Raw genomic sequence first — 13,356 nt, 5'->3', positions numbered from 1 at the left:
GGCCAAAGACTGCAGATTATTTCATTATTACAGATTTTTTTCTCCAGCATTAAGTGTTCTACAGAGTTGTTGATGTATAAAATAGTTTTATTTGTTTTTATTGCACTTAAAATAATAACAGTCTTGTGACTCTTCCTAGGAGAGATTCCCACAAGAATGTGAATTATGTATCATCAACAGTGTGGTGTTTTCAATCCACAGAGTGTGCTGTGTGTTTATTTGAACCACTGACTGGTTTTCCCAAAGCAATACTTTCAAAATACGGTAAATCTTGTTATGCTATTTTCAAGACTCCAAATCAACAAGAACGGCCATTGGCAACATATAGTGCAATAATAATGTATGCTTCATCAATTGCTTCAAAATGTTCATCCCAATTTTATTATCCCAACAATACTGTTAGGTAAAGGCTGAGATCATTATCACCAACTATTTTCCTTGTAATGCTGTTTCTCTGGGAGAAAAGATAAATGCAGAAAAGCAGCATCTTTTACATGCCCTAAGACAGTCATTTAAAATGAATTCTCACAAATAGAAATAAAGCTATTTCCATGGGAAATAATAATGAGGTTTTCAATGATCAAGACACTGGAAGATTTTTTTTAATCTGTAGGAGGCTTTGTTTTTGTTAGGAAAAACACTCTTCTCCTAATATCTAAAAATGTATCTCTGCCTATGTAGTTCACACTATCTGTTCTATAGCAAGAGAAGTAATAGCAGCCAGAGAGCAGGAGCTTTAATCCCTACGAGAGGTTTAATGAGGAATCAAATGGAACTCTTCTTACAGTGCCCTTGCCAATGAAGCTGAAGTCTGTCCTCCAGAGACCAACTCTAATGTAGTTCAGTATGTTTAGCCCTGGCTTCACTGCTGAAATTGCCTACAAGGCTGTCAGCAGTCTCAGTATTAGAGAGTTGTATTTATGGGCATTGCTCGATGACAAATAGTTTGCTTTATATAGAATGCAGGAAAAACCCAAGTCATTGATCTCCAGACCATAGTACACTTGAAAAAGCACAGTAATAGCCATAGAGTTTGTCATCCATATCTCACAGATTACAACTTCCATCACATATGAACTGTAGATTATGTGTAATATGCTCTTAAAATCAGTTGACCAGGCAGCATTTTTGACTTTCAATTTATTTGAGCATTTGCTTTAGTTTTGCTCTTGATGAACACTGGGTTCTTGCCTAAAAGACGTGTTGACAATTTACAAATTCTGTGTCTTTCAAAATCAGAATGACTGACAGGCCCCAGGTGAACAGCATGTTTCAACTGTCAAGACATATTATTTTTGTCACACTTGAAAAACAGTGAAATTTACTACAGACGGTCATTTTGGCTTTTACATACAGATTCTTCCCATTGCCTCTTTTTTCTTCCTTAATTATTTCTATCAAGGGATCTATCTATTTTTTAGCTTGACTCTTACGTGGTTTTAAAGAAAATCAGATAAGAACACTGTATCACAGGGCATAAGTTTTATGACTAAAATCACCTGTTCCAAGGAATAAGAAAACCTGAGCAGATATGTATCATTGGATACAAACTGCAGACTATGGAATGAATGAACAATCCTAAATTAGGAATGCAGATTGTCATTTTTAGATACTATTCTCTCTTTCAGTCAGTTACATACAAGGATTCCTGTGTATTGTTAACATTTCCTCTATTTTTTCTAAAAATTAAAAATCAAAGATATTAAACAGCCTTAAGTTACGCAGTTTTATCTCATACCTTGTTTATAATTTTTTTCTGAGCCTTTATAGAAATCATTATCATCTACTCACCTAGCTTTTGTTCATAACTAGGTTTCTTGACTAACGGCAATTTAAAACATTAACATCATGCATGAGAGGAGTCACTTTAGCATAGAAAAAAACATAACTAGAACCTGTATACTATTTATAAATGAAGGAAGACATATTGTTTTCTCAGTGCAAATGGTGCCTGCTGATCCTCCCTTCCCTTTCTTCTTACTTTCTTTCATATTAAAGATGTAATTCAACATTTACTATCTATTATTTGTTACACATAGAGTCTATATATGTGTCACTTAAAAATAGTTACAAATGTACAATTATGGAAAAATTAGTCATGATGATTTGGGTGGTACTGTAGACACTATGAAAATATTAATCACATATTTTATTTGAAAATGCACAGCTTTAACAGCTAAGGATTTTATGAAGAGGCACAGTAACTTTGCACTGACGATTTTACTATAAATCTATCACACTAAATAAATTCTCATGCTAAAAATTACAAAGTTAAAATACTCAACTCTGTGAGAGAAGGGGTGAAGATGCCTATAGTCTGAAGAGGGGAAAGGGATGTCAACGATAGATTGGTGTCATTTCCTGTCTAAGCAGGAAAATCTAGAGGAAACATTTTCAAGAAAGCACTTATGTTCTAGGAGAAATTTCAGTCTTCTAGGGAAGAACATCCTCTTAATGAAGGGACATGAAGAAAATGCATAACCGGGAAGCTGTACCTTTCCAGATATGTTTATATAACATAGATACCATTAAGAGGAGCAATTTGAATGTACAAATTTCACCTGTTTTGTTTGGTATCGTTACAATGCAGAGAAGTTATAAAGGTGAGCATTTAACATACTCGTATATATAGAGGATGATTTGAATGAAATCCAATCAGGGATCAATATATGTCAAGCCCAAGAGCATTCTCTGTTAACTCACTGTTTTGTGCTACAGTGGTCATTTCCAACCTGTTCTGCCCAGCTCAGAACTGCAGGCCCCTGCAGTGCTTTTCTTCACCTCCTACCTTACAGAGGATACAGAGGTCATCAGCCAACAACTTTTTCATCTTCCTGACTGTAAACATAATTCCACCCACATCTGTTCCTATCTTTCTTGATCAAAACAAGGAGCTCTCTCTCAATAACTATCTGAAACTAATTCTGCCACCTATTTTCTAGAGCCCATTCCTTCCGGCTCAGCCTGCCTTATTTTTAATCTCTCTTTTAATGTATTCCATCTCTTGGCTTTTTAACCAAGTCCATATCTTTACAATGGAAGGAAATAAAACCTGTACTAAAATCATTGATGCCCTCAGCTGTACCTTTTCTCTCTCCCATCTTTCACCCACGCCACTGTCCCTTCACAGCGATATTTTCCCAAGTGTGCGCCCTCTCCTTCGCCACTTTCCCCCTCACGACACACATCCTCTGCCAACTACTCAGGACTAGCTTCTCCCTGCCCCCACTCCTTGGTCATCTCACCTGCACTTCTCTCTTTAGGGTTGAGGGTCGCTAGGAGCCTCTCAGGAACATATGCTACTCCCTCCTTCCTGACTCTCATCTCTGGCTTTTCTTAGCCCTGCACATCCCTGGTTTTTCTTCAAAGTCTCTGGCTGTTCTGAAATCTACCTTGCTGGATCGTTCTCCCCTTCCTGTTCATTTAATGTTGCAGTTTTCGGTGCTCAATCTTCAACACTCCTGTTTTCCTCTGTATTCCCACTCCGCCAATGTAACCCACGGCCATATCTTCAATCCCCACCCATGCAGATGATCCATGGGGCTCCTAGCAACAGCCTTCACAGACCGCTCTTTTGACCCATGCAGACCCATGGAACGAGTGGCACATCTGAATGTTTAAAACGGCTCAAACTTTAAAGGTCTGAAACTGAACTCATAATTCCCTTATAATTTCTTATCTTCATTAATGATACCGACACCAAGCCAGACACCAAGGAATCACCCTTGATGCCTCCTTCTCCCCATCCCAGTGCCACTATATCCAATTTGATTCAAAATTACCATTGCTTTTTCTTGAACTATTTGCAATCCCTTCCTAATTGCAAGCGTCTACCTGTAGCCTCTGTGCCCCCTCTACTTCACCCTGAAGCATGACAGAGAGGTGATTCCATTTGCACCCAGCTGGAACTAGTTATTCAAGTCCAATCACTCTGACTCTCGCATAAATGCAACCAACAGCTTCCAAACACTTCCAGGATGGTGAGAAAATCCTCAGCATGGTCCATAAGGTCATCTCTCCCTTATCTGCATCTCCAGTCTCTTGCCCCACACCTCCTTCTTCTTTGCTCTCTGCACCTCTGAAGCTCATGCATACCGTGTTTGCTCCTGACACCGAGACATGAGCTAGTCTCTCTGCCTCAACTGCTCCTCTCCTCTTCTTAATCTAATCTCTGCTCAAACTTTACTCCCTCACCCTAATCCTTAGTTTAAGGTTTCATAGCCTATCTAGTATTTTTATTATTGATATTTAACTTTTATCACTGTTTGCTTAATTAATGTCTCATTCATTCGATTGTAAATTCTACAAGCATAGGAATTATGTCAAGTATTTGCTTGCCATTTTCTCCAGAGCACTTAAGTCAGTTCCAGAAATAAAGCAGGTACTCAGAAAGTATTGGTTCAATGAAAAAAAGTAGTATAATTGTCAATTATAATTATACTATCAAATATTAAAATATGAAATATTTATATCAATGTTTTGGTTTGCTTGTTCAAGATGGGAAATCAAACTCTATTCCAAGTACACTTCCACTTTCTTTAGAAAGCAACTAATGGGCAACAAAGTACCAATATCTGCACATAAATTATCCTGGGACACCTTGTGCAGCATCTAAGATTGGTGAATGATCAAGAGAGAAACACAAAAAAGGAAATAATTTTACTAGGCTGATAACTTTACTTAAAATTAGGTAATCCTTCAACTTTTGAATGGGTAACCAAACCATGGTATATACATTCAATAAAATGTTGCTCAGATATGAAAATAAATGATCTACAGATACATGCAACAACATAAATGAATCTCAAATACATTATGCTAAATGAAGAGAAGTCAAACTCAAAAAACAGCCCCCTATATAATGTTATTTATGTGTTATTTCAAAAATGGCAAGAATACGGAAAAAAGCAGATATTGATTGTCAAGGGCTGAAAGGGATGGAAGGGTTGACCATTATGGGAGTGATAGAAATGTTCTAAATCTGAACTTGGTGGTTTATGTATTTGTCAAAATTTATCAAACTTTACCCTAAAAGGAACAAATTTTACTTTAAAATAGTTTCTGAGTCATTTTTATAGGACCTCATTGATCTTTGAACATGTTCTTACTTTCTGGTACTATATGAACAATTTAAAAATCTTTCCTTTTGATAAAACAAATTTAGTTAACATTGATCCTACTTTATAATTTATTAAATTATTTGACAGATATCTATTGTGCCCTTATTATGTGTCAGACTGTGTTCTAGTGCTCAGAATCTAGAGGAATGTTTCAGCAGAACCGAGGAAGCAGTGATATCCCTGACATGTTTAAGGAAAAGCAAGGAGGACAGTGGGTTTGCAATGGAACATGTAGGGGGACATGGGTAGGAGCTGAGAGAAGAGGATATTGGGAGATTATGTAAGACCATGGAGATCACTGTAAAGACTTCAGCTTTTAACTTGAGAGATAGGAAACTAGTTTAGAGTCTTGAGCGTAAGAGTGATGCTCTCTAACCTAAATGTTCACGTGACTACTGTGTTGGGAATATACTTTTGGAAGTAAGGTTGGAAGGCTATTGGAAGGCTATTGTATAAAACAGGTGAGACATCATGTGTAGTGGAGATGTAGTGAAACCTGAGAATCTAGGTTGGTTTTCATAGGAAGGAAAACAGGATTTGCTCATGGATTAGATATGAATTTGATAGTATGAGTAACAGAGGAGAATCAAGACGGCACCCAGGTTTTTGGCCAGGAAAGAAAGGATAGCCTTACCACCTTTTGGAAAAGAAAGACAAAAGTAGTGCAGGTTTTGAGGGATGAATCAGGGCTCAGTTTTGGACATTAATTTGAAATTTTATTAGACACTTAAGTAGAGCTGTTGAATAGAAATTAGACCAATTGTTCTGGAAATGAGATTACTCCATTATGGACTAGAGTAATACATTGAGGCATCTTCAGTGCATAAAATAGTATTTAAAATTAAAAACATCTAAAATCACTAAGAAAGTGTAGATACAGAGAAGGAAATATCTCTAAAGATTGAGAAATAGTCTGATCTGCATCTTTTGGCTTTATAGAAAACAGCAATAGGCTCTCTAGAAACAGAGAAAGAGAAAATCCTCCTTCTCCCCCTCCATCAGAATGAAGACAAATTGACCACCTGTAGATAAGTCTATGGAAAGCTTCCATTTGATAGCTATGTGATAGTATAATCAATTTATAAAGTGAATGTCGTAATCTAACTTAATGGAGCAATCTGAATATGTACATATAAATAGGTATCAAAATAAAACTTTCTATATGTACAGATGCTTTATTCAACATTTTGTCAATTTTTTCAGTCTCATTTGACTCAGCATTTATTTTATCATTAGCTAATCCTTAATTAGACAGAAACTCTCATTCATTTGTTCTTTTATTCAAAAAGTATTTATCAAGTGTCCACTATGTATCAAGTATTTCTGGCCGGGTCCTATGGCTATACACATTGTTAGTTTTACTATTTTTCTACTCTGTGTGCTTTGAAAACTCTCATTTGGAATTTTAGTAGTAAGCAAGTATGAAAATTATTTTTAGAGAGTTGGAAATAGAAATGCAAAAATCTCATATATATATATATGCCTCTACTCTGTTTTATAACCATAGCAATGTTAGCAAAATTTCATGTTCAACAACTCTGTTAGAAAAAAATTATTTAAAAAAATCTCACTACTAGTACATGCAAAGATTTTATAAAGTCAATGAGTTGCTCTGAGTTTAAGAAGCCAATTAAATATTAGAGTTATGGGGTCCTTTGGCAATGATTTTGAATATCTGAAGGATACTGTGGGAATCTCACCGTTACACTCTTGCAGCTACCAATTCTTGCAGGTGTCCACTGGTCCTTATCAACTACTATTGGGCTCTAAATACACTGGACTATCCTTGATAGTAAGAGTCCTTGTTGTTTTCATTTAATTAAATATAAATCCTCAGGTTTACTTATAGTCATTTTTCAGATGATAACTGCAAGGTGAGGTAAACATAAAGAAAATAGCTGCAGAAGATTTACTTCCAGACAATTTCTAAAATCCCAGGGTTTCACAAATTAAGTGACTGTGTTAACAACGATTCAGTGAAAGCGATTCGTTTGGTTTGGTAATATATATCCCTTCTTAATCTTCCTCATAACCTTTGAACTTTAAAATGGTAGGAAAATTAGGTTGACACTAAATTACCATGTGACATAATATCAGTAACAGCAGCAACTAAACAATCTTCTTTTTTTTTCTTAAAATCAAAATATCCAAAAACATTTACAGTTTTCATAAAGAGTGAAATTATCTCCTGTTTAATGAGTCACAGAATGAAATTGGAGCAGAAAGTAAAAGTGAAGCTCCATACAAACATAAATAACATTTGTCTACTTACAGAAAAGCTCAAGCATATGCCAAGCTCTGAAAAGGTCTCAAAGCTGCTAAGAAGTAGTTAGAAGCCTCATGCTTCTGGCAACGGGGTTTAGGAATTATTAATAGAGGAAATTTCTGCTACAGAGACTGCAGACTGACCTATAAACAAAAAATTTTAAATGTCATTACTTGCACTTAATGAGAAAGACATATTTAGGAATGCTGAGAGATCAATAACTGCATGTCAAACTTTCAGTGAATTATTAATGAAAGTTACATCTACCCTCTCACATGTGGAAAATAACTAATGTCCTGAAATGTGCTGGTCTGAATTTGGGTGTTACATACTTAAAAAATAAATGAGTAACTTTAAAGGTTATCAGACATAAAATAAAAATAAAGCCAAGGGAAGTTTAAAGAAAACAGCAACAGATAAGCAAACAAACATAAACCAGAAAGTTCCTAAAATTATATATAAAAGTCGTACAATAATAGCATGACCTAAGATGCATGTTGGTTTTTTTCAAAATGACTAATGAAAGAACAAAACTTTGTAAGATGACTAAGTTCAAAATAACTTGTAATTTCATTATGATTTCTGAACCCATGAATTGATATAGAGTAGACTGCATTTTTGATTAATGAGTAATTTACAAACAACAAAATGCTCACATCTTAAGGATATAATTGTATGGGTTTTGACACTCATGTAACAAGCATTCTAATCATAATAAAGATTTTTAACAGCCCAGTCATTTCCCCTTGGCAGTTATCTATGTCATCTGCCTTCCTAGTAGCAACCACTGTTTCAATTTCTGTCATCTTGTAAGTTGATTATAAGGTACATAGTTTTCTGTATCTGCCTACTTTTTTTTTCCAAATAGTGTTTTTGAGTTTCACCTATTTTGCTGTGTGCAACGGTAGTTCATTCTTTTGTAGTGGCCAGGAAAAACTACCAGGAGTATTGATTTCTGAAGAGGGTGGTATAACCCACAAAGTGGATACACAAAGAACTATTTACATTTATTCTTTTATACTTCTATAATGCGGAAAAAGAATTTATGTTGAGAATATGTTTAACGGGCCCGTTAACTTTATAGTATATAAAAAATTGACACAAAGTAGCAATATGCAGAAAGGGCACTAATTTAAAAATATTTGGAAGAATACAGATTAATTTTTAAATGAATGGATGAATTACTTAGTAAGTACATGAAATATTGGGGATATAAGTAGGAACACATGCATTTGAAGGAGATATTAAAAGCTTAGTCATACAGTGGTTCCTCAGTACTCACCGTTGATTCATTCTGGAACTTGTGACGAGTGCTGAAACCGACGAGCACCAAGCGATGAAGCATTTTCTCTTGCGGGTCAGCGTTAAGCTCATACAAGTGCTAGCAAGTGCGACAAGTTCTGAGCGAGCGCCGAGTGCTGAAACATTTTTCTCTCAAAATGCAATGCGTACAGAGTTTGACAAGTTCTGAAGCCAACGAGCACCGATGTATGACTGTATACTATTTTATCAGAATAACAATTATAGAAAAAGTCCCTCAGACTAGTTCCACATCACTAAGAACAATGCCATGATCTTAGTTGGCCAATTGCACTTTAGCAGTTATGACAAAATACAAGTATAACAGTGACTATGAATTTTTGAGTTGCAAATAAGCTCTCTCCATCCATGTTTTGAAAAATATATATTGTTTCAGAATATTACATTAGAGTGGCAATAGCTTAGAAAATATATGTTCTTCTGCATAATATCTAATACGTTTAATTATTTGCCAGTCCTTTAGAATAAATTTCCATGCAATATTAATAAATATGTCAGTATCAGACATTTTTGTTCCTTAGTATTCTGCAATAAGCCGAGAAGATCCTTCAATGAGTTTAACTTTCCCTCAGGATTATGAATTTCAATAGAAACTAACAGCAATTAGAAATTCATCTGAGAGAAGTTAGTGACATCTGTATTGAAATAATGGAGCTATAAAGGTGTCTCCATAAAACCTCACAAGGTCAACAGAAATAAGGATGGTAGGAAGGCAAGAAACATTACTTAGTTGTTTCCTTTCACACACACACACACACACACACACACACACACAAATCTATACATGGTTTGATTCCAAAACACATAGGAATAAAACATCTTTTATATTTCTGATTCAAGCAAGCACAGGTTTTTACTCTAGGGCATTTTTTTATTGGCACTCATCCATTCTGATATTCTAAATCTCAGAGCATCATAATTTATTCCATCACAAAGGGAAAGAGTTATTCATTTATATCTACCCTCAAATCATATCAGAGAGAATTTAAAGTACTTTGGCATCTCCATATTTTATGTGAAATGTTACTAAATAATTAACAAAGGATTTCAGAAAGTTGATACTGAGGACTGAAAGCATGTGTGGTGTTTAGAGACAACAGTAAGACAGCCAAGTGTTCTTTGGAAATAAATAAATATTTAAAAATCCATTTGAATTGTTGTAGTCAAGCTATTAAAATAAACTCAGTTTTATTTTTGAGTGTATCATACCCCAGTGCTGAGTAACACTGTGGGTCCTGGAAACTCGGATATAAACAATTCTATTTCTGATCCCCTAGAAGTGACTAAAATCAAATTCCCAAGTCACCTTGACAAGAGAATTGAGTGATCATCATAAGACCTCTGTGAGGTGACAGCCTGGCAGTGTGTGTTGTTGCAGAGAAGTGACCCTGTCAACTGACGCTAACCAACTTCAGAGCCCAAAGGTAGATCTAAGTCCTTGAACCTTATATGATTTGGGGGGCTTTTCAGAAGAAAAACAATAAAAAACTAAAAACACAAAATTATGTGTGAAAGTAAATATTTATTTAGAATGAGAAGAAGAAATCACAATAAATTACACAATTTTAAGTTAATAATTGCCACACACAACATAAAAATCCAGAGAAATAATCTATACTTCATGATCTTTATTATAATTTTTTTCCTGCAATATTGATGCCTCTTTGTTTGAAAATATACTGTAATATTATTTGCAACTGAAGAATAGAAATGTAATTCAGTATAGCTGATAAAAATTTATCTTTTATTATTAATATTTTCCATGCATAAAACATTTACTTCCCATACATATTCCTTATGAGTGTGGTTTTGCTTGGACCCTAAAAATACAGAAATTCTGATTTTATTTTGCTTAATTCCTATCAAAAAAAGTATGATTTGTTTATAATTGTATAAACGCCTGTCCAGGGACCAACCAGGGACCAAACCGGCAACCCAGGTATGTGCTTACACTGGGAATTGGACTGGTGGCCTTTCAGTTTGCAAGATGATGCCCAACCAACTGAGCCACACTAGCCAGGGCAGAACATTTCAGACAGGAGAGAATATTCATTTTAACAAAATACTAAAGATAAAATTCTATCCTTACAATTTTAATGTTTGATGATTGGAAGAATTTTTCAGATTCCACACAGACTCAGAGTCCTAGTGCTGATCATTACCTATATTATTTCTTTCTGGTGTTGCATATTTTTGTCATGATGCTGGATTGTCAGGACTGTGGACTTTATGGGTATTCCTGGAAGCCATTCCTACACCGACCATTACTTTATATTTCATAGAAGTGACTGTGTCCTACATAAATATGCTCCTGAACTCAAACTAAAGGCCTTTGCAGCTCAACTTTCCCTTAGCCAGATCTCAAAACTGCCTGAGGTCATTTCCAAGCCATCTAAGATAAGTGCAGACTATGAAGGAGGGGAAGTCAGAGTGGAAAGAGATAGGTGTTATAGCTAATTAAATTTAAAAATTGTACGTTTGCACGTTTTATAAAAATATATGACCATAACAACATGTTAATTGGACCCATCCCAGAGTTTTGGAAGGGGCCTTGGAGCCTAAGCTTCATTAACTTCAGAGCCTCTGTCAGCCACTCATGTGCATGTAGTCAGTACAAAACTCTTCTCTTCCTTCCCCAGAAATGGAAACAGGCTGCCATCCTACTATAAAGCCTGCCTGTAGCTCCCTACATACCCGTTGGCTGTAGTCTCTCTCCACTTCATTTTTCTAAAATATATTAGTAGGGTTAGTAGTGGTTATAAGCAGAATGGGTGATCCCAAGTGACTTTTCCCTCCATGGCTGTGCCCACCCATCATTTAAAAATGCAGAAGCCATTCACCAGGACTTCATAGAATATATTACTTTCAATATTGCAGTGAAGAATCTCCTACGAGTCCTAGCACGTGGAGTATATTCACTCTAACTGTTCTATGCATACATGGTAAGTGGTTGTTTATTACAAGAGAAGGCCAAGTGACACTGAACCTTAGGGAATTTCATAATTAAATTAAATAATATGCAATCACTACAACTTTAATGCTAAGAATGGTCTTAATTTTAGATCTTTATCCATTATTATTTTTCTTAAGATATGTTTGCCTGCTACTCTTTCAAATTACATTTATGGCTACTATATAACAGGCATGGAATAAAATAATTCCTGAACTACTGCTGATAGGAAGCTAGATAATGAGAATACACAAGACATGACATGAAAAATACACAAGATATAACTGAGGTGGTTCAATTTTCCACTTGATCTCTAATGAAGAGGCAGCCCTTTCCACCAAAGGAAGTCAAACACATTCTTTCTAGCTTCACCTCAGCATTATAGAAAATGTTCGTCCTACAGAGAATAGAGAATATGCTGAACAATAAAGTGAAAATAATATTTAAAAACGACAGAGAACATTCGGGTCAGAGGAAAAGAAATCAGTTCTGGAAGACAAAGTATTGACCCTGACCTCCGGATTAGGAGGGGCCCAGTGTAATCAACTGGTCACCAGGTGGCATGGCCAAACGTGGATGATGGAGCCACTGAGGGATTCAGCTTTGACCTTATGTGGTTGGCAAGTTGGGCACTCAGCAGCGGGGCAGTAGCCAGCAGCTAACCTTGGTGAAGGGATGGCTAGCTTGTTGAGACAATGCATGACCTCTATTCTGATGGACTTGTGGAAAAAGTTTCATAAATTATTTATTGGTTGGTTGAAGACACATACCATATTCCACTATACATCATGCCAAGATCTAAGGAGCAGTATACCAGCTGGTGCCAGAATGAGTACTCAACAGACCTTTCTACTGTTTCGTTTTTCTGGGTGATAGAATGCATGAAAATCAGTGAATTGTAGAGAGTCCATTGGTGCATTTTCCAGGACATAAAGGTATCCCAGTTGGATGTGATTTTGGATAGGATATCAGAGCAGTAACTAAGATTTTTTAAAGTCTACAAATGGCTACTGGGTAGAAGCCCTGCAGACAGAGAAGGCATTTTTATATTCAGAATACCTGCATAGGAGGAGCAAAAGTCTGCTCAATTTCTCTAATAAAGATACAATTTTCTAAGCACAGTTGTGATTTGTATCACTTCCTGATTCATTTTGCAATAATTCACTGTCATTCTCCCAGAACCTGTCTTCCACACCAGCCATACAGGCAAGTTAAATGGTGGCAATGACCTCCCACCACAGAACGAATATTAGAACAGTAAAAAATGATCCTAGTGCTTTTACCACTTAGGAACTTACAAGGGCTTTGGAGAGCATTGTGGGCTATCTCTAACTCTGTGTGAACATTGACTATTGCTCTTTCTAGTATTTTCAGGTGGATTTTTTCCCCTGGCAGTGGCTATTTTCCTCACATGAATGCCCTGATGATATTCTGCTGGTCACTTGAAGACATGTCTTTTTCAGATCTCTGGGTTTCTCTTCCTTTGCTTGTGTCTCCCCAGGCTTTCAGCCTGTCCCCTCACCTCAGGATTTCCCTTGGTTCCACCTGGCTTGGCTGACAGGAAACTCAGGGCCTCAAGCTGGGACAGCCGTAGACTTTTCTTAGTTCCCATTTGTCATGAATCACTGTTCTGTATGCCTGAATTCCAGTATTTTGAAACCCATTGTTTGATTTATTGTACCTATTTAAAATAATAATAA

Source organism: Furipterus horrens, unplaced genomic scaffold (assembly GCF_987537825.1).
Source record: "Furipterus horrens unplaced genomic scaffold, mFurHor1.1.pri manual_scaffold_4, whole genome shotgun sequence".
NCBI lineage: Eukaryota > Metazoa > Chordata > Mammalia > Chiroptera > Furipteridae > Furipterus > Furipterus horrens.
This window is presented reverse-complemented; position numbering follows the sequence as displayed.